This window comes from Garra rufa, chromosome 2 (assembly GCF_049309525.1).
Source record: "Garra rufa chromosome 2, GarRuf1.0, whole genome shotgun sequence".
NCBI classification, from domain to species: Eukaryota; Metazoa; Chordata; class Actinopteri; order Cypriniformes; family Cyprinidae; genus Garra; species Garra rufa.
In genome coordinates this window covers 68,207,830-68,231,823 of record NC_133362.1, presented here as the reverse complement: position 1 = coordinate 68,231,823, position 23,994 = coordinate 68,207,830, and the positions used below count along the sequence as shown (strand labels likewise).

At 43.2% G+C, this 23,994-nt stretch overlaps 1 protein-coding gene, 15 non-coding genes and 1 pseudogene across 16 annotated transcripts in view; 11 read left to right on the top strand and 6 right to left on the bottom strand.

Moving 5' to 3' along the window:
- The window catches only part of LOC141326062 (uncharacterized), a 629,392-nt gene that overhangs the window by 101,195 nt on the left and 504,203 nt on the right, over positions 1 to 23,994 (top strand). The gene's annotated exons all lie outside the window — the stretch shown is intronic.
- trnaw-cca (transfer RNA tryptophan (anticodon CCA)) lies at positions 1,443 to 1,514 on the bottom strand. The gene has a single exon. It is a non-coding gene; the product is annotated as a tRNA-Trp (tRNA).
- On the top strand, positions 2,080 to 2,166 carry trnay-gua (transfer RNA tyrosine (anticodon GUA)). Its single transcript is given in 2 exon segments — positions 2,080 to 2,116; positions 2,131 to 2,166. It is a non-coding gene; the product is annotated as a tRNA-Tyr (tRNA).
- On the bottom strand, positions 2,684 to 2,755 carry trnaw-cca (transfer RNA tryptophan (anticodon CCA)). The gene has a single exon. It is a non-coding gene; the product is annotated as a tRNA-Trp (tRNA).
- On the top strand, positions 3,937 to 4,023 carry trnay-gua (transfer RNA tyrosine (anticodon GUA)). Its single transcript is given in 2 exon segments — positions 3,937 to 3,973; positions 3,988 to 4,023. It is a non-coding gene; the product is annotated as a tRNA-Tyr (tRNA).
- trnaw-cca (transfer RNA tryptophan (anticodon CCA)) lies at positions 4,541 to 4,612 on the bottom strand. Its single transcript has one exon. It is a non-coding gene; the product is annotated as a tRNA-Trp (tRNA).
- On the top strand, positions 5,027 to 5,204 carry LOC141326986 (small nucleolar RNA U3; annotated as a pseudogene).
- On the bottom strand, positions 12,415 to 12,496 carry trnas-gcu (transfer RNA serine (anticodon GCU)). Its single transcript has one exon. It is a non-coding gene; the product is annotated as a tRNA-Ser (tRNA).
- Positions 12,961 to 13,101, top strand: LOC141327004 (U4 spliceosomal RNA). The gene has a single exon (XR_012354327.1). It is a non-coding gene; the product is annotated as a U4 spliceosomal RNA (small nuclear RNA).
- Positions 13,960 to 14,032, top strand: trnak-cuu (transfer RNA lysine (anticodon CUU)). The gene has a single exon. It is a non-coding gene; the product is annotated as a tRNA-Lys (tRNA).
- Positions 14,181 to 14,254, top strand: trnan-guu (transfer RNA asparagine (anticodon GUU)). Its single transcript has one exon. It is a non-coding gene; the product is annotated as a tRNA-Asn (tRNA).
- Positions 15,255 to 15,336, bottom strand: trnas-gcu (transfer RNA serine (anticodon GCU)). The gene has a single exon. It is a non-coding gene; the product is annotated as a tRNA-Ser (tRNA).
- Positions 18,268 to 18,408, top strand: LOC141327002 (U4 spliceosomal RNA). The gene has a single exon (XR_012354325.1). It is a non-coding gene; the product is annotated as a U4 spliceosomal RNA (small nuclear RNA).
- Positions 19,488 to 19,561, top strand: trnan-guu (transfer RNA asparagine (anticodon GUU)). The gene has a single exon. It is a non-coding gene; the product is annotated as a tRNA-Asn (tRNA).
- trnas-gcu (transfer RNA serine (anticodon GCU)) lies at positions 20,563 to 20,644 on the bottom strand. The gene has a single exon. It is a non-coding gene; the product is annotated as a tRNA-Ser (tRNA).
- On the top strand, positions 21,109 to 21,249 carry LOC141327009 (U4 spliceosomal RNA). The gene has a single exon (XR_012354332.1). It is a non-coding gene; the product is annotated as a U4 spliceosomal RNA (small nuclear RNA).
- On the top strand, positions 22,108 to 22,180 carry trnak-cuu (transfer RNA lysine (anticodon CUU)). The gene has a single exon. It is a non-coding gene; the product is annotated as a tRNA-Lys (tRNA).

The window sequence follows — 23,994 nt, the reverse complement described above, 5'->3', positions numbered from 1 at the left end:
GAGAAAACAAGTCGGCGTTCCTTGCTTAATTGCTTTGATTCAATTTGCAAATCAGTCACGGTAAAGGGCTGTAGACTTTATACTATGGATGTCAAGAAGAGATCAGCTGATGTGATTGGAACATGCAACCGTCTGATCTGGATTCAGCCAAGCTACCGTTGTACCCCAACAGTGTTGCCAGACGTACGATAATTATCGTATTTGTACCATAATTTTGACCTCTGTACGATGTACGATCAATAATACCACAATGTACGATAATTTCTGAATTTTGTGACACCATGGTCGTTGTAATTATAGAGCTTCTATTCTCAAAGATGTAGTTGTGTGGATCCTACGTCTACCTTCATGATTGTGAGGAGACGTGAACGTGGTGTTACGCATCCAATCTTACGTCTTCTCAACCAATCATCGTGGAGAATGGCTCTCTCTCACGAGCACAAGTTAACGTTCCTGTCGCACTTAGGTCAGTTGTTTCAAAACTGAGGTTGTTAGTTTAAAAATAAAGTATAGAAATTGAGTGCTGAAAAGGATAAATAGCTGTAACATCTAGATAAATAGCTGTATTTTGAACGTTTGACTCGGGTAAGATAATTAGTTTTTATCATTACAATAAGGTATAGAAAATGAGTGCTGAAAAGGACAATAGCTGTAACATCTAGATAAATAGCCGATCTTTATTTTGAACGTTTGACTTAAATATGATAATTTTCTCCCAAATACGATAATTTTGAGCTTCTGGTACGATACTTGGACATTTCCAATCTGGCAACACTGTACCCCAAGACACCACAAACCTATCTGGTGTTTCCTGCTTAAGCCACCGTTTGTCATCCTGCCTTCGATAGCTCAGCTGGTAGAGCGTAGGACTGTAGATGATAAATTGGCTATCCTTAGGTCGCTGGTTCGATTCCGGCTCGAAGGAGCTGGCTTTTGAATTCGGCACGTAGATGTTTCCACGATTTCTTCAGAGATTCCAGGGCAAGATATGCAAAAGTAACACGTCAAGAGGCAGATCTGTCACAGTACACAATGACAGGAATGGTTATTACATGAGATCTCAGGCTTAATAAAAATAACAGGTCAAGATACAAATCTATCACAGTACACTGGTGATTTTCAATCCTGATCCTGGGGACCCCCTGCTCTGGGCTGTGTTTCCCAAAAGGGTTGCAATCCTTCATACAACGTAGACGCATTGAAACCAATAGAGTTGCAATCAACTTAGGCTTACGATGACTCTGGAAGACGCGGCCCTGCATTTTTGTCTGTCTCCTTTTTCTGACACACCCAGATGAGCTCATGGAGCTCTCTCCTAACTAGCTAAGGATCTTAATCAGGTGTGTTTAATAAGGGAGACATACAGAGCGGTGGGATTGGAAACCACTGCAGCACACAACGACAGGACTTCTTTTCACATTAGAAGTCAACAAGAAATCACGTGACCCCGACGTGATTTGAACACGCAACCTTCTGATCTGGAGTCAGACGCGCTACCATTGCGCCACGAGGTCCTGAACCCAGAGGTGATGTATTTTGCTTAACCCCCTTGACACAGAATGCAAATCAGTAAATATACGGTGCTCAAGGAACACTCTTGATGTTGGACTTTATACTCAGGAGATCAAAAACAGATCGTCTGACCTCAAGGTGATTTGGAGCCAGACACTCTACCGTTGCACTACAAGATAGCGGAAAAATTATTTAGTGTTTCATGCAAAAGCACTTTGATAAACTATGCAAATCCGCTAGTCTTTACACTCACAAAGTCAAGAACAGTTCGCTTGAACTCAACATAATTGGAACACGCAACCTCCCGATCCGGGGTCAGGCGCACTCTGTCGCGGCCACGAGGTCGAGAAAACAAGTCGGCGTTCCTTGCTTAATTGCTTTGATTCAATTTGCAAATCAGTCACGGTAAAGGGCTGTAGACTTTATACTATGGATGTCAAGAAGAGATCAACTGATGTGATTGGAACATGCAACCGTCTGATCTGGATTCAGCCAAGCTACCGTTGTACCCCAAGACACCACAAACCTATCTGGTGTTTCCTGCTTAAGCCACCTTTTGTCATCCTGCCTTCGATAGCTCAGCTGGTAGAGCGGAGGACTGTAGATGATACATTGGCTATCCTTAGGTCGCTGGTTCGATTCCGGCTCGAAGGAGCTGGCTTTTGAATTCGGCACGTAGATGTTTCCACGATTTCTTCAGAGATTGCAGGGCAAGATATGCAAAAGCAACACGTCAAGAGGCAGATCTGTCACAGTACACAATGACAGGAATGGTTATTACATGAGATCTCAGGCTTAATAAAAATAACAGGTCAAGATACAAATCTATCACAGTACACTGGTGATTTTCAATCCTGATCCTGGGGACCCCCTGCTCTGGGCTGTGTTTCCCAAAAGCATTGCAATCCTTCATACAACGTAGACGCATTGAAACCAATAGAGTTGCAATCAACTTAGGCTTACGATGACTCTGGAAGATGCGGCCTTGCATTTTTGTCTGTCTCCTTTTTCTGACACACCCAGATGAGCTCATGGAGCTCTCTCCTAACTAGCTAATGATCTTAATCAGGTGTGTTTAATAAGGGAGACATACAGAGCGGTGGGATTGGAAACCACTGCAGCACACAACGACAGGACTTCTTTTCACATTAGAAGTCAACAAGAAATCACGTGACCCCGACGTGATTTGAACATGCAACCTTCTGATCTGGAGTCAGACGCGCTACCGTTGCGCCACGAGGTCCTGAACCCAGAGGTGATGTATTTTGCTTAACCCCCTTGACACAGAATGCAACTCAGTAAATATACGGTGCTCAAGGAACACTCTTGATGTTGGACTTTATACTCAGGAGATCAAAAACAGATCGTCTGACCTCAAGGTGATTTGGAGCCAGACACTCTACCGTTGCACTACAAGATAGCGGAAAAATTATTTAGTGTTTCATGCTAAAGCACTTTGATAAACTATGCAAATCCGCTAGTCTTTACACTCACAAAGTCAAGAACAGTTCGCTTGACCTCAACTTAATTGGAACACGCAGCCTCCCGATCCGGGGTCAGGCGCACTCTGTCGCGGCCACGAGGTCGAGAAAACAAGTCGGCGTTCCTTGCTTAATTGCTTTGATTCAATTTGCAAATCAGTCACGGTAAAGGGCTGTAGACTTTATACTATGGATGTCAAGAAGAGATCAACTGATGTGATTGGAACCTGCAACCGTCTGATCTGGATTCAGCCAAGCTACCGTTGTACCCCAACAGTGTTGCCAGACGTACGATAATTATCGTATTTGTACCATAATTTTGACCTCTGTACGATGTACGATCAATAATACCACAATGTACGATAATTTCTGAATTTTGTGACACCATGGTCGTTGTAATTATAGAGCTTCTATTCTCAAAGATGTAGTTGTGTGGATCCTACGTCTACCTTCATGATTGTGAGGAGACGTGAACGTGGTGTTACGCATCCAATCTTACGTCTTCTCAACCAATCATCGTGGAGAATGGCTCTCTCTCACGAGCACAAGTTAACGTTCCTGTCGCACTTAGGTCAGTTGTTTCAAAACTGAGGTTGTTAGTTTAAAAATAAAGTATAGAAATTGAGTGCTGAAAAGGATAAATAGCTGTAACATCTAGATAAATAGCTGTATTTTGAACGTTTGACTCGGGTAAGATAATTAGTTTTTATCATTACAATAAGGTATAGAAAATGAGTGCTGAAAAGGACAATAGCTGTAACATCTAGATAAATAGCCGATCTTTATTTTGAACGTTTGACTTAAATATGATAATTTTCTCCCAAATACGATAATTTTGAGCTTCTGGTACGATACTTGGACATTTCCAATCTGGCAACACTGTACCCCAAGACACCACAAACCTATCTGGTGTTTCCTGCTTAAGCCACCTTTTGTCATCCTGCCTTCGATAGCTCAGCTGGTAGAGCGGAGGACTGTAGATGATACATTGGCTATCCTTAGGTCGCTGGTTCGATTCCGGCTCGAAGGAGCTGGCTTTTGAATTCGGCACGTAGATGTTTCCACGATTTCTTCAGAGATTCCAGGGCAAGATATGCAAAAGCAACACGTCAAGAGGCAGATCTGTCACAGTACACAATGACAGGAATGGTTATTACATGAGATCTCAGGCTTAATAAAAATAACAGGTCAAGATACAAATCTATCACAGTACACTGGTGATTTTCAATCCTGATCCTGGGGACCCACTGCTCTGGGCTGTGTTTCCCAAAAGCGTTGCAATCCTTCATACAACGTAGACGCATTGAAACCAATAGAGTTGCAATCAACTTAGGCTTACGATGACTCTGGAAGACGCGGCCCTGCATTTTTGTCTGTCTCCTTTTTCTGACACACCCAGATGAGCTCATGGAGCTCTCTCCTAACTAGCTAATGATCTTAATCAGGTGTGTTTAATAAGGGAGACATACAGAGCGGTGGGATTGGAAACCACTGCAGCACACAACGACAGGACTTCTTTTCACATTAGAAGTCAACAAGAAATCACGTGACCCCGACGTGATTTGAACACGCAACCTTCTGATCTGGAGTCAGACGCGCTACCTTTGCGCCACGAGGTCCTGAACCCAGAGGTGATGTATTTTGCTTAACCCCCTTGACACAGAATGCAAATCAGTAAATATACGGTGCTCAAGGAACACTCTTGATGTTGGACTTTATACTCAGGAGATCAAAAACAGATCGTCTGACCTCAAGGTGATTTGGAGCCAGACACTCTACCGTTGCACTACAAGATAGCGGAAAAATTATTTAGTGTTTCATGCAAAAGCACTTTGATAAACTATGCAAATCCGCTAGTCTTTACACTCACAAAGTCAAGAACAGTTCGCTTGAACTCAACATAATTGGAACACGCAACCTCCCGATCCGGGGTCAGGCGCACTCTGTCGCGGCCACGAGGTCGAGAAAACAAGTCGGCGTTCCTTGCTTAATTGCTTTGATTCAATTTGCAAATCAGTCACGGTAAAGGGCTGTAGACTATACTATGGATGTCAAGAAGAGATCTGGATTCAGCCAAGTACTTATCTCCACGTCAGATTCCAGCGTGAATCGGGTGTGGAGTAATGGTTTATTTCGTATGCTCCACACCATTGATGAACGTTCTGTGTGGCATTTATGCAGCATAGAAGAAGAGAGTATGATCAGAGTGGTCTTTGAAAATTGTAAATATCAGATCAAAAATCTTGTGAGTAGTTGCGATTGACTGTTTAGCTCATAATTGGTGTATATCTGATGAAACTACTTTTTTTAATCTTTTTTTTTTATTTTACATTTTTGTTGGTGGGTGTCACCATCCTTGAGATTCAGAATGTCAGGATAAGATGTCAGCTGGTTCTATCAACTTAAAGTTGCCATAAAATGCATTGACAGAATATTTTAATTTGTTCTTTGATGTCTATATAGAAGGTATATGGCATAGGAAAGGGCAAACAATCTCCAGAAACGGTTTTACAGGACCATTTACAACCCTAGGATTTGTTCCTAGAATGAAATGCTCTGTTATTGCCTTTTTTGGAAGCTTCATGAATATTAATGAGCTCTGCTCCGATTGGCTGTTTCACAGAGCTGCTCATCTCTATAGCTGGCACATTGATAAAAAATATATATTTAATTAGGAGCTCTAGCCGCTTTTAATATGTGGTTTGTTGAATCTGCCGTTTTGAATCGCAGACATTTTAGTCTCATTACTGTGATCCATGTGCTCTGTGTAAAGTTATAATGCAGAGGGAGCTCTTCTTACCACACAAGTTCAGCTGCTTCTCGGTGATACTCTTGATCTGTAAATCATTCGCCATCATCAGCGCAGTTATTTCTCCATCATTCACCATCATCAGCACAGTCATCTCTCTGTTTATGTGGTAAGTGATATCTTTTGTACTGCAATGTAACAGGATAGTGCTAGCATTAAGCTAACCGTGTCCCTTCAGTGGCTTGCCTTGTTTTACTGATGTACTGACGTTACCGATGATTGGGCGATGCAAATGTTGGAGGCGTAATTATTAACGATCCCGGGACTGTTGCGTAACAGTCGGTGTTATGTTGGAATTGACATATAAATCTAGTGTTCTCAAAAGACCACCGAAAAATAGAAGATTTATCCTTATCCTTATATAGATTTATCCTTGATTTCCATAAGAAAGGTGCCCCAAATTGGTGGAAAATCACATCTCAACCATACGCTATCCAAAGCATTGAACCGCCTTCACGCGGCAAGAGAGAACATGTTGTTGGCCTGCACTGCTGGGTCAAACTGCGCTTCCCAAAAACAGATTGGGTCAAAACTGACAGAAGAAAACTCTAAGCGTGCTCTAAGCCCTACCCACGGGACGGCTCGACAGTCTCGCACAACGCGAGAGCCTCCGTTTCGCCTGTGTCATTTGGGAGCCGATGAAAACTGGCTCCGACCCGGTAAAGGAAACTATAACCAGCCCGACTAGCTCAGTCGGTAGAGCGTGAGACTCTTAATCTCAGGTTTGTGAGTTCGAGCCCCACGTTGGGCACCTCTGTTGGCTCTCTTTCTTCCCAACAGGGTGGCGGGCTCCAGCGTGCCCATTCGCCGCACAGGCTAAGTGGATTTTGCGAGCTCCGGAAACATCTTTCAAAACAGCCTGTTAGTACGTGCGATTCTAATCCCTAACCCTTCCTTTTACAACCGTGATCCGGCGGCAGCAGACACACAACGGCTGTCTCTGTGGCGCCTACCTGGAGCAGGATCGTCTGTTTCCACGGCCGTCTCCTCGTCCAATCGCCGATCTCGCCGTCCATTGTGAGAATGGACGAGAGCCAATCGCGTCGCTCGCCATCCATTGTGAGAATGGACGAGAGCCAATCGCGTCGCTCGCCGTCCATTGTGAGAATGGACGAGAGCCAATCGCATCGCTCGAGCTCCATTGTTGAGAGCCACTCACCGCGCTTAGTTTCATTCTAAGTCAGGTTCAAAAATCAGACGAACGGAATATAGGATAACTTTTCAAAGTAAGTAATACATGTTTTCTACTTTCTTCCTCTCTGTTTACAATGTTCTCAATTGGTAACTCGTTACGTTTTCGTCCGTCGTTCATCCGTGTTTGGCGTTCACAAACTTTTGACTCGCGAATTGCGCATAATGAAGTCCATTTACTCATTCTAAAGTTCGATTTAAATGGGGGAAAAACGCGTTTCAGCTGTAAGTGCAGTCATCCCTTATGACAATTTACCTTGTTTTTACTATAGTAAAAGCGTAGTAACCATGTTGTGTTTTTGGCTGATCGATTACAACTGTATGAACACAGTCTTACTATAAATGAAAATCTGAATGAACAGCAACAACAAAAAACGTTGTGCTTGTGTTTGTCGTCATTTACCATGGCTTTCCCTGGTGAAAAAACCAGCTAAAACCAGCCTAGGCTGGTTGGCTGGTTTTAGCTGGTCAACCAGCCTGGTTTTAGCTGGTCATAGCTGGGAGGCAGGCTGGTTTTAGAGGGGTTTTGGCCATTTTTCCAGCCTGGCCAGGCTGGTCAGGCTGGTCTTAGCTGGTCAGGCTGGGAAACCACCAGCTAAAACCAGCCTGACCAGCCTGGCCAGGCTGGGAGACCAGCTAAAACCAGCCATTTCCAGCTTAAACCAGCTAAGACCAGCCAACCAGCCTAGGCTGGTTTTAGCTGGTTTTTCAGCAGGGTTACTATAGTGAAAGTGTAGTAATCATGTTTTCTTTTCATTACTTGGCTATAATCTCACATATTAAACACAATTGTGCCTGTAATAGTACTTATTAAACTCAGTTTACTTGTTCTTTAAGTGTAAACACCGTCTTACTATAAATAAAAATATGAATGAAAAAAAAAAAACCAAGTCATTTACCATGCTTTTACTATAGTGAAAGTGTAGTAATCATGTTTTGTTTCCATGATTTGCCTATAATCTTACATATAAAACACCATTTGCCTGTAATTTTGCATAGTAAACACATCTATTCTATTTAAAGTTTGATTTGGATTTAAAAAATATGTTTAGTTGTAGACATTGTCATTTCTAATTAATATTTAATGTGATTTTGCTATGTGAATGTAGTAATCAAGTTTTGTGTTTGCAGATGGATTACTATTTATATAAACGCAGATGCAAGTGCTACAAATAAAAATTTAAATGAAAATGCAATGTTATATAGACATCCTTTACAAAAATTAACCATGGTTTAAGTAAAGTGTACTTACTATGTTCTTTTTTTTTTTTTTTTTTTTTCTCAGATTGATTATCATATGTATAACCACAGCTTTTAACTAACAATGTACTTTATTTTACATTGTCATTAATACATGCTATATGTATTTACTATAGTAATAACAGTAAATTATGCATAATTGGATGCAACTAACTGTAAACCAAACAAAACAATAATCTTATCCCTATCGTAACTGCATGTAGTAATTTCATATTCAAATCTTTATATGTATAATTGTAGTGTAACACCTTTAAATGTGTAACCTTGTTTTGCTTTATTAGCAATAAAATAATGTTTAATTGTTGTAATGGGTGCCATTATTTAGTCAGCTTGAATATATATCGTTGTATCATTATAAAAAAATTTAAAACATTTGTGTAGTTGACCAATACCTGCAAAATGCACATTACTAACTATTATTTCCCTAATATATTTAGATGAGCACTAAGCCAAAGAGCCACAAGGCCATGGGTGATGGCGAGTGGATGGCCAGGTTGAGGACTTTTGCCAGCTCTGGGGTTTGTCCGTCTGGAGGCAACAGACCAGCACCACGGCAGCGGAAGTGGTACAACCTCTACCAGAAGGTAAAGTTACCTGTATCTTATTGTAGAATATGTATGTGTGTACATTATTTGTCAAACATTTTTACACGTGACTGTGTTTAATGTTTTTGAAAGAAGTGTCTTTTGCTCATTCAGCCTGCATTTATTTGATCAAAAATACAGAAAAAAACAGCAATATAATTATTACTGCATATTTGTATTTTTTTTTTTTTTTTTTAATGAAAACTGTGATACGTTTTGCAGAATTCATTGATGAAGAAAAAGTTAAAAAGAACAGCATTAATTTCTTTAAAAAAAAACTTTTGAACAGTACTGTATATTGTTACAGAAGATTTTCTATTATATTTCTAATGCTGTTCTTTATTTAACTTTTTAATGATTTCTAAAATGATTGCTAAATATATTCAGCGTTGATGACAGAAATAAATTAAATGTAAAGTATATGGAACTGTAAATTTAAACTGTATTAACATTTAATAATATTATTCATGTTTTTTGTATTTTTTATTAAATAAATGCAGGACTGATGAGCATAAGACATTTCTTTCAAAAACATTAAAAATAGTGATGTGTCCAAACTTTTGAATGATCCTGTATTTCTGTGTTTTCTTTTATTAATTTTTTTTTTTCATAGGAGAGCTGCTTGGTGTTGACTACTTCCTGGGTCAGACTGGACAGCCCCTGGTAGTGGACCCTGACTCAGAAGAGACAGAGAACATGCTGGAGGATGTGGATGAAGGTGAGGATGAAGAAGACGAGGGCTTCAGGGAGGACCAAACATTTGACATTACTGTGTCAAGTCTTACTGATGACCCAAGCTTCTCTCTCTCCTCCACTCAGCCTGGTGCCTCCTTCACGCCAGGTGCCTCAGCATCTCCTGACGAGTCTGTGGTATGTAAATATCTCATTTAATGTATGTATGTAATTATGTTTTATGTAATACTGTAAAATTTCTAGGGAAAAAATATAATTCGTGCTGACCTGTAGCTTTTTGTCTGAAGTTGACAAAAAAACATCTTTTTGTCCCACTTCACTGTACTCATGTTGTTTATGTAATTTTTTTTTTTTTGTATTTTTCTCACAGGCTTTGCATAGTGCTGGTGTGCTGGACAAAGTGGACAGCCTTGCGGAGTATCTTGTGGAGCTCAGGAATCAGCCATCTCTGGCTCTCACCAACCATCAGGTCAATTTCTCTTCTTGACCTGTCATATGTTAACACTACCACTTGTTTTGTTTTCTCATTTGCCTTGTATTATATGCTCTCTCTGCTTAGGTGAGCAATATAGTTGGCAGAACCTGCTGGATTACGATAAGAAGAGAGTGATGTTTGCTGCCAGACACCAGAGCAGGCTGGACACAGGTTCAATCCAGGGGTGGAGAGCATGAAGAGGCATACATTCACCACCACTGCCCCACTTGCTCAGTGGCCAGATTGTTGTCGCCTGATAGAGACCATTTCAAGTTCTGTTTCATCCATAAGAGTCCAAAAAAGAAAGGGGATAAAGTTTTATTTATGTGTATTGTTTTCTGCCTTCTGTTCTTTTGCACTTGCAATGAATGCACTAGTGCCATGGACATTAAAACAGTTATTTAAAAGTATAGTTTTGTTTTCTGTTCTTTAGCACTTTCAAAACATGCACAGGAGTCATTAATATTTTAAAGTTTTATTCATTTGTATTGTTTTGTGCTTTCTGTTCTTTTCACTTGCAGTTGATGCACAAGACAGAGCCATGGACATTGGACGTTTTTGTTTATATGTATACTTCTGTTTTCTGTTCTTTTGCACTTGCAAAAAAGGCACAGGAGTCATGGACAATAGAAAGTATTATTAAGAGGTATTATTCTGTTTTCTGCACGTGCAACATAACTATAAGAATAAAAATGTAAAAAAAAAAAAAAAAAGAATAATGAATAATTGGCTATGACTGATTGAAAAATAAAAGTTTGGTCATGATCAAATAACTCTTTTTGTTTGTCATTGTTACAGTATCATTAAACAGTTATACGCCCTTTTAAAAATGTTGATAAATTTGGGGATGATTTAATACATAAATGTAATATATATAAGTTTAGAACAAAACTACAGCCGAAATATATTTAAAGTGCAAAAACTTTGAATAAAATATCAATAATCAGTCATATAAATCTAATAAAATATTAATTTGTCATTTCAAAAGTGATTTCATTAATTTGGACATCATTTATGTGATAATTACTGATAAATAAAACATTCAGTAAACACTTCAATGTATGGCAACACTGTAATATGAACTGGGAAGCTTGTGATCATCCTTACTCCCATATAAATGTACAGGAAAATAGAGAAGACATTTTTTTTTCAGATAATTTATTGTAAATATACACTCCAAAAACATTGCTTTAAAGGACAAAGAGATAAAATTCCCTTTCACTTCTTTTCTCCTCGTTTTTTTCTTTTCTCTCTCTCTTTTCTTTCTTTTTCTCTTTTCCCCCTTCTCCCCCCTCCTTCCTTTTCTTCCCCCCCCCTTAACAGACTATTGTTCCCCAGCTTGGCGCCAATCGGTTAGCGCGTTCGGCTGTTAACCGAAAGGTTGGTGGTTCGAGCCCACCCAGGGACGTGTGAAATGCCGGAGTTTTGCACGCGCGTCAGGTGTCCACTAACGCCTATGCCATTCTTAGGGTTGCGAGGCACAGCTTTCTCAGGGCGTTTATCTTGTGCACCTTCAATAAGCTGGCTTGTTTCAAAAGAATTCAGCGGCGGGTGTTTGGTGAACATTTTCACCAGCTCGAGTAGTTTGCTGTGGCATGTGGATGCCTTCTTTACTGATGATCTGTCTCTGGGGCTCATCTAGTTGACATAGTATCCGCTGACATTCGGCTGAAGGTGCTGATCCACCATCTGCTCTTGGTACGGACTGGAACCCGGGGGACTGTAGTGACCATCAGATCGGAATACAGAATGGATCTGGCGGCTACGGTGACCTCTGAATAAGAAGAAACAGACTAATATTAATGTAGATGCAAAAGTTCCATGTTGCCACAAAGTCAATACCCAATACCCCACCGGGATGACTTGAAATACAGTCAGCATCGGCAATTTTTGCCAGTCTCTCTGGAGGCTTGTTGAGAAAGATAGTCTTGCTTCGTTTTGTTTCCTTTTATTGGCGTGGCTGGTTGTTGGTCCTCGTCAAAGAGGTGTCCACCGATCATAGCGTGCCGGAGCCAGAAGACTTGTTGTTTTGTCAATATGTCCTCAAGACTTTGCGGCAGGTATCAATAAACTACAGCACAATCACAGCTCGCCGCTACCCATCGTAAACAGGTTGGGCCTGTCTGTTCTGGTGGGCTCTCAGTGGTGCTAAAGCATCAAATGAAGAGGATGGGACTCGAAACCACACAAACCAAGGCGTGCCGAGCACAACGGACTAGCCTTGCATCGCCTTAACCACTCGACCTCCTTTTGTTTTGCGCGGTCCTTTTGTTTAACACTCCCGATTCAGACCACCAGCTCATTAGTAGAGCGCTCAGTGAACTGAACTGAGTGTGTCAGATAGGGAAGACACACAAAAATTGCAGAGTGGGGTCCCCAGGACCGAGGATCACTGCTAAATGTACCGAACGACGAGGATGGGATTCGAACCCACGCGTGCAGAGCACAATGGATTAGCAGTCCATCGCCTTAACCACTCGGCCACCTCGTCATATTACGTGGCGTCTTTTATTTAGCACTCCCGATTCAGATCATCAGCTCATTAGTAGAGACCTCAAAGAACTGAACTGAGTGTGTTAGATAAGGAGGACACACAAAAAGTTCAGCATGGGGTCCCCAGGACCTAGATTAAGGTCCAGTGCTAAAGGAACCGAACGACAAGGATGGGATTAGCAGTCCATCGCCTTAACCACTCGGCCTCCCCGCCCCCTTGCTGACTGAGAGAGGCCATGCTGCGGACCTTTTCAGCTGCTGCTGCTGTGCTTTCAGCAGGCTGTTTTGAGCACAGAGGGAATAGTGAATGAGCCGTCTTTTACACACCTCTAATCTGTTCCGTAGAAACACGGTGCAGCAACCCGTGGCCAGGAGACTGTTTGTGCGGCAGTTTAAAGCTTGCTACCACCTTGTCGGTTCACATCCACGTAGGTGCCTGAAAAGGTCACGACCGTCGCCGGCATTCTTTCGCAGAGGCAATATTGTAGCCTGTGAGGTTTATCCGAGGCGCGATCGTTGCTGGTTGAAAACTTTACCCAATACCCCGCCAGGATGACTTGAAATACAGTCAGCTTTGGCAATTTTTGCTAGCCTCTCTGGAGGCTTAGAGTATTGTTGAGAAAAAATAGCCTTGTTTCGCTTAGGTTTTGTTTCTCGTCGAAAAGGTGTCTGCTGATGATTGAGCGCCAGAGCCAGAAGGCTTGTTGTTTTGTAAATATGTCCTCAAGACGGGTATCATTAAACTGCAGCGCAATTACAGCTCACCGTTACCCATCGTAAACAGGTTGGGCCTGTCTGGTCCGGTGGGCTCTCAGTGGCGCTAAAGCTTCCAGTGCATGTCGAGCACAATGTATTAGCCTTCCACCGCCTTAACCGCTGGACCACCTCGTCATCTTGCGTGGTTTCTTTGTTTAACACTCCTGAATCATGTGCATGTGGATGCCGCCTTCGTCTTTTGTTTCAGCCGCCGAGGGCCTGTTTTCCACTGAGGCCCTGCGTCAAACTCCCTATGAGACACAATCGAACGTTAGTAGTAACCTCCGATTACGGCCGAATGTGGATTCTGCTCGGACGACGGGGCACCGGTACATCCTTTGTAGCTTTGGCTTGTTAGCCAAACGCTACAGCAGTTTGCCATTTCCCATGAAATCATCCTTGATTTCCTTAAGAAAGGTGCCCCAAATTGGTGGAAAATCACATCTCAACCATACGCTGTCCAAAGCATTGACCCGCCTTCACGCGGCAAAACAGAACGTGTTGTTGGCCCGCACTGCTGGGTCAAACTGCGCTTCCCAAAAACAGATTGGGTCAAAACCGACAGAAGAAAACTCTAAGCCTGCTCTAAGCCCTACCCACGGGGAGGGCTCGACAGTCTCGCACAACGCGAGAGCCTCCGTTTCGCCTGTGTAATTTGGGGGCCGATGAAAACTGGGTCCGACCCGGTGAAGAAGCCCACGACCAGCCCGGCTAGCTCAGTCGGTAGAGCATGAGACTCTTAATCTCAGGGTCGTGGGTTCGAGCCCCACGTTGGGCGGCTCTGTTGACTCTCTTTCTTCCCAAAAGGGTGGCGAAACATCTTTCAAAACAGATGTCGCTGTTAGTGCGAGCGATTTTAATCCCTATCACTAACCCTAACCCTTGCTTTTACACCGGTGATCCGGCGGCAGCAAGCAACAGCGGCTGTCTCTGTGGCGCAATCGGTTAGCGCGTTCGGCTGTTAACCGAAAGGTTGGTGGTTCGAGCCCACCCAGGGACGTGTGAAATGCCGGAGTTTTGCACGCGCGTCAGGTGTCCACTAACGCCTATGCCATTCTTAGGGTTGCGAGGCACAGCTTTCTCAGGGCGTTTATCTTGTGCACCTTCAATAAGCTGGCTTGTTTCAAAAGAATTCAGCGGCGGGTGTTTGGTGAACATTTTCACCAGCTCGAGTAGTTTGCTGTGGCATGTGGATGCCTTCTTTACTGATGATCTGTCTCTGGGGCTCATCTAGTTGACATAGTATCCGCTGACATTCGGCTGAAGGTGCTGATCCACCATCTGCTCTTGGTACGGACTGGAACCGGGGGACTGTAGTGACCATCAGATCGGAATACAGAATGGATCTGGTGGCTACGGTGACCTCAGAATAAGAAGAAACAGACTAATATTAATGTAGATGCAAAAGTTCCATGTTGCCACAAAGTCAATACCCAATACCCCACCGGGATGACTTGAAATACAGTCAGCATAGGCAATTTTTGCCAGTCTCTCTGGAGGCTTGTTGAGAAAGATAGTCTTGCTTCGTTTTGTTTCCTTTTATTGGCGTGGCTGGTTGTTGGTCCTCGTCAAAGAGGTGTCCACCGATCATAGCGTGCCGGAGCCAGAAGACTTGTTGTTTTGTCAATATGTTCTCAAGACTTTGCGGCAGGTATCAATAAACTACAGCACAATCACAGCTCGCCGCTACCCATCGTAAACAGGTTGGGCCTGTCTGTTCCGGTGGGCTCTCAGTGGTGCTAAAGCATCAAATGAAGAGGATGGGACTCGAAACCACACAAACCAAGGCGTGCCGAGCACAACGGACTAGCCTTGCATCGCCTTAACCACTCGACCTCCTTTCGTTTTGCGCGGTCCTTTTGTTTAACACTCCCGATTCAGACCACCAGCTCATTAGTAGAGCGCTCAGTGAACTGAACTGAGTGTGTCAGATAGGGAAGACACACAAAAATTGCAGAGTGGGGTCCCCAGGACCGAGGATCACTGCTAAATGTACCGAACGACGAGGATGGGATTCGAACCCACGCGTGCAGAGCACAATGGATTAGCAGTCCATCGCCTTAACCACTCGGCCACCTCGTCATATTACGTGGCGTCTTTTATTTAGCACTCCCGATTCAGATCATCAGCTCATTAGTAGAGACCTCAAAGAACTGAACTGAGTGTGTTAGATAAGGAGGACACACAAAAAGTTCAGCATGGGGTCCCCAGGACCTAGATTAAGGTCCAGTGCTAAAGGAACCGAACGACAAGGATGGGATTAGCAGTCCATCGCCTTAACCACTCGGCCTCCCCGCCCCCTTGCTGACTGAGAGAGGCCATGCTGCGGACCTTTTCAGCTGCTGCTGCTGTGCTTTCAGCAGGCTGTTTTGAGCACAGAGGGAATAGTGAATGAGCCGTCTTTTACACACCTCTAATCTGTTCCGTAGAAACACGGTGCAGCAACCCGTGGCCAGGAGACTGTTTGTGCGGCAGTTTAAAGCTTGCTACCACCTTGTCGGTTCACATCCACGTAGGTGCCTGAAAAGGTCACGACCGTCGCCGGCATTCAAAACCTGGTAATTATAGACCAATTGCATTAACATCCCATATAGGTAAAGTAATGGAACGTATGGTGACAGACAGACTGAATTATTTCTTGGAAAAGAGGGAACTAATAGCTACATATCAAAGTGGATTCAGGAAAGGGAGAGGGACAATGGACCCGGTACTATGCCTGGAAGATGAAATAAGGAAATCTCAGGTCAATGGAGAGTCAGTGGTGGCAGTTTTTCTGGACGTTGAGAAGGCATATGATATGATGTGGAGAGAGGGGTTGATGATTAAATTACATATGTTGGGAATAGGAGGTAGGGCCTTTAACTGGATAAAGGATTTCCTGAGTGGGCGCTCCATTCGAGTGAAAATTGGGAAAGAACTATCTAATAGCTATACTGTAGAAAATGGGACCCCGCAGGGTAGTGTCATCAGTCCCTTGCTCTTTATTGTCATGATAAATGATATATTTTCAGAAGTGGACATTGGAATTGGTAGATCGCTGTTTGCAGATGATGGGGCACTGTGGAAGAGGGGAAGGAACATAAAATACACCGTAAGTAAGGTCCAGGAAGCAATAAGACAGGTGGAACAATGGTCAATAAGATGGGGTTTTAGATTTTCAAAAGAAAAATCTCAAGTGGTTTGCTTTACTAGAAAAAGGGTGGGGGTAGAAATAAATCTTAAATTATATGGTCATGTATTAGAGAAGGTGGAGTCCTTTAAGTTTTTGGGAATGGTTTTGGACTCTAGGTTAACATGGGGAGATCACATAAAGAAAGTTGTAGGAAAAGTTAAAAAGGTTTTAAATGTGATGAGATGTCTGACAGGCGTGGACTGGGGGGCGAGCAGGCAGTCACTGAAGGAGATATATGTCGCATTGATTAAATCTGTGATAGATTATGGCTGTATAGCTTATAGAGACGCGGCAAGAACAACCCTGGACAAGCTAGAAGTAGTGCAAACCCAAGCACTAAGAATTTGTAGTGGAGCTTTTCGGACATCTCCAGCAGTTGCATTGCAAGTAGAGATGGGTGAGATGCCACTATGTTTAAGGAGGGAACAGTTGACAGCAAACTATTGGGCTAACATGCAGGGGCATGATAGGTACCACCCTACTAGGAATGTAATGCAGGAATGCTGGGAACATGAAAGTAGTAAAAGCCAAAGTTTTGGATGGGTATGTAAAGATGTTGGGAGGGTGATGGGATTAGAGGGAATGGAATTTAGTCCGACAGTTCCGATGCCAGTCAGGCCTTTGTGGTTATTTGAACAACCTACTGTAGATTTGACGATATTAAATAGTCACTTAAAGGGGAGAGAGGAGATTAATCTATGTGAAGTGTTTTGTAAATATTTGAAGGAAGAATTTTTGGGGTGTCTAGTCATTTACACAGATGGGTCAAAGAACCCTCAAAATGGACAAACTGGGGTTGCATTTGGAGTACCAGATTTGGGAATCAAGGTACAAAAAAGACTGTCTGATTATTTATCTGTATTTACAGTAGAACTAACGGGTATATGGCTGGCCCTACAATGGGTAGAAGAATGTAGACCTGACAATGTTGTAATTTGTTCTGACTCTAGCGCTGTGCTAAAAAGTTTACAAACATTTAAATCTCAGTCAAGACAAGACTTGGTATATGAGGTACTTGAATGTTATACACGAATCTGTCAGTTGGGGGTGAAGGTAAAATTTACTTGGGTACCAGCACATGTGGGGGTTAAAGGAAATGAAATGGTAGATAATTTGGCAAAGCAAGCTAGTAATAAGGAATATGTTGACATACAAATCACAATAAGTAAAGCGGAAGCTAAATCAATAATTTGGTCAAAAGTTATGGGAAAATGGCAGGAAAATTGGGATGGAGGGAAGAAAGGGAGGCATTTATATAGTATTCAACAGAAGGTTGGAACAGGGAGGATTGCTGGAGGGAGTCGAAGAGAAGAAGTTATCATAACTAGGATAAGGATTGGACACTGTAGATTAAACAAGTACTTGCATATAATAGGTAAACATATATCTGGAAGATGTGAATTTTGTAATAGGGATGAAACTGTGGAACACGTGGTGCTTGAGTGTAAAAAATATGAGAGAGAAAGAATAAAGTTGAGAGAAAACTTGAGGGAAATGGGGGTGCAAGGGCACTCTCTTAAGGATATTCTGGGAAAATCATCAACAGACATTAATACACATTTACTGCACTTCCTAAAAGACACTGGTATAGCAAATAGAATATAGAGTGAGAATTCTGTAAAGTTAATTAAATAAATAAATAAAGTAGATTTAAAAATAAATAAATAAATAAATAAATAAATAAAAGGGTGAGGGAAGAAGGGAAGTATTACGGGGTACAGTAATTATCTCTGTCTAAATCCGGTCCACACTCCAGTACAGAAGGGGGCGGTAATGCACCATTAAAGTTGGATGCCAACCGCCGTTAAACACCAAAAGAAGAAGAAGAAGAAGTCGCCGGCATTCTTTCGCAGAGGCAATATTGTAGCCTGTGAGGTTTATCCGAGGCGCGATCGTTGCTGGTTGAAAACTTTACCCAATACCCCGCCAGGATGACTTGAAATACAGTCAGCTTTGGCAATTTTTGCTAGCCTCTCTGGAGGCTTAGAGTATTGTTGAGAAAAAATAGCCTTGTTTCGCTTAGGTTTTGTTTCTCGTCGAAAAGGTGTCTGCTGATGATTGAGCGCCAGAGCCAGAAGGCTTGTTGTTTTGTAAATATGTCCTCAAGACGGGTATCATTAAACTGCAGCGCAATTACAGCTCACCGTTACCCATCGTAAACAGGTTGGGCCTGTCTGGTCCGGTGGGCTCTCAGTGGCGCTAAAGCTTCCAGTGCATGTCGAGCACAATGTATTAGCCTTCCACCGCCTTAACCGCTGGACCACCTCGTCATCTTGCGTGGTTTCTTTGTTTAACACTCCTGAATCATGTGCATGTGGATGCCTTCTTCGTCTTTTGTTTCAGCCGCCGAGGGCCTGTTTTCCACTGAGGCCCTGCGTCAAACTCCCTATGAGACACAATCGAACGTTAGTAGTAACCTCCGATTACGGCCGAATGTGGATTCTGCTCGGACGACGGGGCACCGGTACATCCTTTGTAGCTTTGGCTTGTTAGCCAAACGCTACAGCAGTTTGCCATTTCCCATGAAATCATCCTTGATTTCCTTAAGAAAGGTGCCCCAAATTGGTGGAAAATCACATCTCAACCATACGCTGTCCAAAGCATTGACCCGCCTTCACGCGGCAAAACAGAACGTGTTGTTGGCCCGCACTGCTGGGTCAAACTGCGCTTCCCAAAAACAGATTGGGTCAAAACCGACAGAAGAAAACTCTAAGCCTGCTCTAAGCCCTACCCACGGGGAGGGCTCGACAGTCTCGCACAACGCGAGAGCCTCCGTTTCGCCTGTGTAATTTGGGGGCCGATGAAAACTGGGTCCGACCCGGTGAAGAAGCCCACGACCAGCCCGGCTAGCTCAGTCGGTAGAGCATGAGACTCTTAATCTCAGGGTCGTGGGTTCGAGCCCCACGTTTGGCGGCTCTGTTGACTCTCTTTCTTCCCAAAAGGGTGGCGAAACATCTTTCAAAACAGATGTCGCTGTTAGTGCGAGCGATTTTAATCCCTATCACTAACCCTAACCCTTGCTTTTACACCGGTGATCCGGCGGCAGCAAGCAACAGCGGCTGTCTCTGTGGCGCAATCGGTTAGCGCGTTCGGCTGTTAACCGAAAGGTTGGTGGTTCGAGCCCACCCAGGGACGTGTGAAATGCCGGAGTTTTGCACGCGCGTCAGGTGTCCACTAACGCCTATGCCATTCTTAGGGTTGCGAGGCACAGCTTTCTCAGGGCGTTTATCTTGTGCACCTTCAATAAGCTGGCTTGTTTCAAAAGAATTCAGCGGCGGGTGTTTGGTGAACATTTTCACCAGCTCGAGTAGTTTGCTGTGGCATGTGGATGCCTTCTTTACTGATGATCTGTCTCTGGGGCTCATCTAGTTGACATAGTATCCGCTGACATTCGGCTGAAGGTGCTGATCCACCATCTGCTCTTGGTACGGACTGGAACCCGGGGGACTGTAGTGACCATCAGATCGGAATACAGAATGGATCTGGTGGCTACGGTGACCTCAGAATAAGAAGAAACAGACTAATATTAATGTAGATGCAAAAGTTCCATGTTGCCACAAAGTCAATACCCAATACCCCACCGGGATGACTTGAAATACAGTCAGCATCGGCAATTTTTGCCAGTCTCTCTGGAGGCTTGTTGAGAAAGATAGTCTTGCTTCGTTTTGTTTCCTTTTATTGGCGTGGCTGGTTGTTGGTCCTCGTCAAAGAGGTGTCCACCGATCATAGCGTGCCGGAGCCAGAAGACTTGTTGTTTTGTCAATATGTTCTCAAGACTTTGCGGCAGGTATCAATAAACTACAGCACAATCACAGCTCGCCGCTACCCATCGTAAACAGGTTGGGCCTGTCTGTTCCGGTGGGCTCTCAGTGGTGCTAAAGCATCAAATGAAGAGGATGGGACTCGAAACCACACAAACCAAGGCGTGCCGAGCACAACGGACTAGCCTTGCATCGCCTTAACCACTCGACCTCCTTTCGTTTTGCGCGGTCCTTTTGTTTAACACTCCCGATTCAGACCACCAGCTCATTAGTAGAGCGCTCAGTGAACTGAACTGAGTGTGTTAGATAGGGAAGACACACAAAAATTGCAGAGTGGGGTCCCCAGGACCGAGGATCACTGCTAAATGTACCGAACGACGAGGATGGGATTCGAACCCACGCGTGCAGAGCACAATGGATTAGCAGTCCATCGCCTTAACCACTCGGCCACCTCGTCATATTACGTGGCGTCTTTTATTTAGCACTCCCGATTCAGATCATCAGCTCATTAGTAGAGACCTCAAAGAACTGAACTGAGTGTGTTAGATAAGGAGGACACACAAAAAGTTCAGCATGGGGTCCCCAGGACCTAGATTAAGGTCCAGTGCTAAAGGAACCGAACGACAAGGATGGGATTAGCAGTCCATCGCCTTAACCACTCGGCCTCCCCGCCCCCTTGCTGACTGAGAGAGGCCATGCTGCGGACCTTTTCAGCTGCTGCTGCTGTGCTTTCAGCAGGCTGTTTTGAGCACAGAGGGAATAGTGAATGAGCCGTCTTTTACACACCTCTAATCTGTTCCGTAGAAACACGGTGCAGCAACCCGTGGCCAGGAGACTGTTTGTGCGGCAGTTTAAAGCTTGCTGCCACCTTGTCGGTTCACATCCACGTAGGTGCCTGAAAAGGTCACGACCGTCGCCGGCATTCTTTCGCAGAGGCAATATTGTAGCCTGTGAGGTTTATCTGAGGCGCGATCGTTGCTGGTTGAAAACTTTACCCAATACCCCGCCAGGATGACTTGAAATACAGTCAGCTTTGGCAATTTTTGCTAGCCTCTCTGGAGGCTTAGAGTATTGTTGAGAAAAAATAGCCTTGTTTCGCTTAGGTTTTGTTTTTCGTCGAAAAGGTGTCTGCTGATGATTGAGCGCCAGAGCCAGAAGGCTTGTTGTTTTGTAAATATGTCCTCAAGACGGGTATCATTAAACTGCAGCGCAATTACAGCTCACCGTTACCCATCGTAAACAGGTTGGGCCTGTCTGGTCCGGTGGGCTCTCAGTGGCGCTAAAGCTTCCAGTGCATGTCGAGCACAATGTATTAGCCTTCCACCGCCTTAACCGCTGGACCACCTCGTCATCTTGCGTGGTTTCTTTGTTTAACACTCCTGAATCATGTGCATGTGGATGCCGCCTTCGTCTTTTGTTTCAGCCGCCGAGGGCCTGTTTTCCACTGAGGCCCTGCGTCAAACTCCCTATGAGACACAATCGAACGTTAGTAGTAACCTCCGATTACGGCCGAATGTGGATTCTGCTCGGACGACGGGGCACCGGTACATCCTTTGTAGCTTTGGCTTGTTAGCCAAACGCTACAGCAGTTTGCCATTTCCCATGAAATCATCCTTGATTTCCTTAAGAAAGGTGCCCCAAATTGGTGGAAAATCACATCTCAACCATACGCTGTCCAAAGCATTGACCCGCCTTCACGCGGCAAAACAGAACGTGTTGTTGGCCCGCACTGCTGGGTCAAACTGCGCTTCCCAAAAACAGATTGGGTCAAAACCGACAGAAGAAAACTCTAAGCCTGCTCTAAGCCCTACCCACGGGGAGGGCTCGACAGTCTCGCACAACGCGAGAGCCTCCGTTTCGCCTGTGTAATTTGGGGGCCGATGAAAACTGGGTCCGACCCGGTGAAGAAGCCCACGACCAGCCCGGCTAGCTCAGTCGGTAGAGCATGAGACTCTTAATCTCAGGGTCGTGGGTTCGAGCCCCACGTTGGGCGGCTCTGTTGACTCTCTTTCTTCCCAAAAGGGTGGCGAAACATCTTTCAAAACAGATGTCGCTGTTAGTGCGAGCGATTTTAATCCCTGTCACTAACCCTAACCCTTGCTTTTACACCGGTGATCCGGCGGCAGCAAGCAACAGCGGCTGTCTCTGTGGCGCTACCTGGAGCAGGATCGTCGGTTTCCGCGGCCGTCTCCTCGTCCAATCGCCGATCTCGCCGTCCATTGTGAGAATGGATGAGAGCCAATCGCGTCCCAGATAGCAGACCAACAATGAATCAACATTGAATCAATGCTAAAGCATCAATCATATTATCATTGAATCAACGTTGTTATCATTGAAGCAATGTTGAAATTTAACATTGTTTTTTCATCAGTTTTGCACCCTGAAATAATGTTATTTCAATGATGAAAAATCAATCAAGATAGTCAATAAATCAACATTTCTTCAATTCAAATAAAATCACTTATTTAACATTGAATTAACATAGAAACATTATCAAATCAATCATGCTTTTTACTTTTTTCAATTATAGAATATGCAGGACTGTGATTAATATGGTTCTGAATCAATAAGTCACTCAAAGTAAACAACATCCTTCAGTTTACATGCAAATGTTTATTGAACAAGAAAATAACATTGCATTCTGGTAAAACAAATTATTCTTAAAAAAAAAAAAAAACTTTGTGGTAACTTCAAAACATAAAGGACCTGATTCGCAGACAGGGCTTAGCTTAAATCAGGGCTAGACCTTAGTTACAATAGGATATTTAAACAGCATTTATAATATCCAAGGGAAAAAACACATTACTGGTGTGCATCTGAGACAAAGCAATGGGACTAGTTTGGGACTAGCCTTGTGAAATGGGGGACAGAGCTTAAAATACAATGTACATACAGGATATGATAAAATGAATGACAGAGTGGCCTAAATACACGAAACAGTTAATTCTGAATTTATAAAGCAAATGCCAGAAGAAGAGCCTGTAAAAAACTGACAACATATAACAAATGCAACCTACATCTGCAAAATGGAAGTAAATGGAAATTAAAACTCACCATCAAAGGCAGAAACACTAAAATACCACAGACTAAAACATTATCAGTTTGCTGTTTCTTATTCAAAAAAGATGTCCTTACTCCTCATTAAACAGATAGTCCATAGTTGAGAACTCAGGGCTTTCCACCATAAGGCAATGCCCCAAGCCATACAGGGCCACACTGGAGCCAATGTTGCACTGTCACAGCAAAGAGGAAATCTGAGGCCTCCTTTTTCTCAGCTTGACTTCTTGACGTGTTGTAAGACATCTAAAGTATAAAAACAAACAGGTTGTTAAAACTGCACAATAGTGTAAAACATTTTATTAGTAGTAGCATGTAACTGAAAGAAGGTGGGTCCTTAATACTTCGAAATGTAACTTAATGTACTTCAAAATTAATTGCAAATTATAATTTGATCAAATGTTTACAAGTAAACAAATTTTAAGCGCCTGCAGACGTAATTGTATATTACTTTAAAACACTTCATATAAAGCTTGTTTCATGTTTGTAACAAATTAGATGTACTTTCCACACAACTCACTCTGTGCCATCTATTTTTAAGATGTGCTTGTAATATAAAACTATTGTATATTTATATAAATGATATTACCTAGTTTTATTTTGTTTATAAATTATATCAAGATATCAGGCAAACTCAAACAGTATATGCTCAATATATAAACATTCAAAATCTGTATGAGTTTCTTTCTTCTGTTGAACATAAAAGATGATTTTCCAAATAATGGTGGTGAACAGTTGAGGGTAGACATC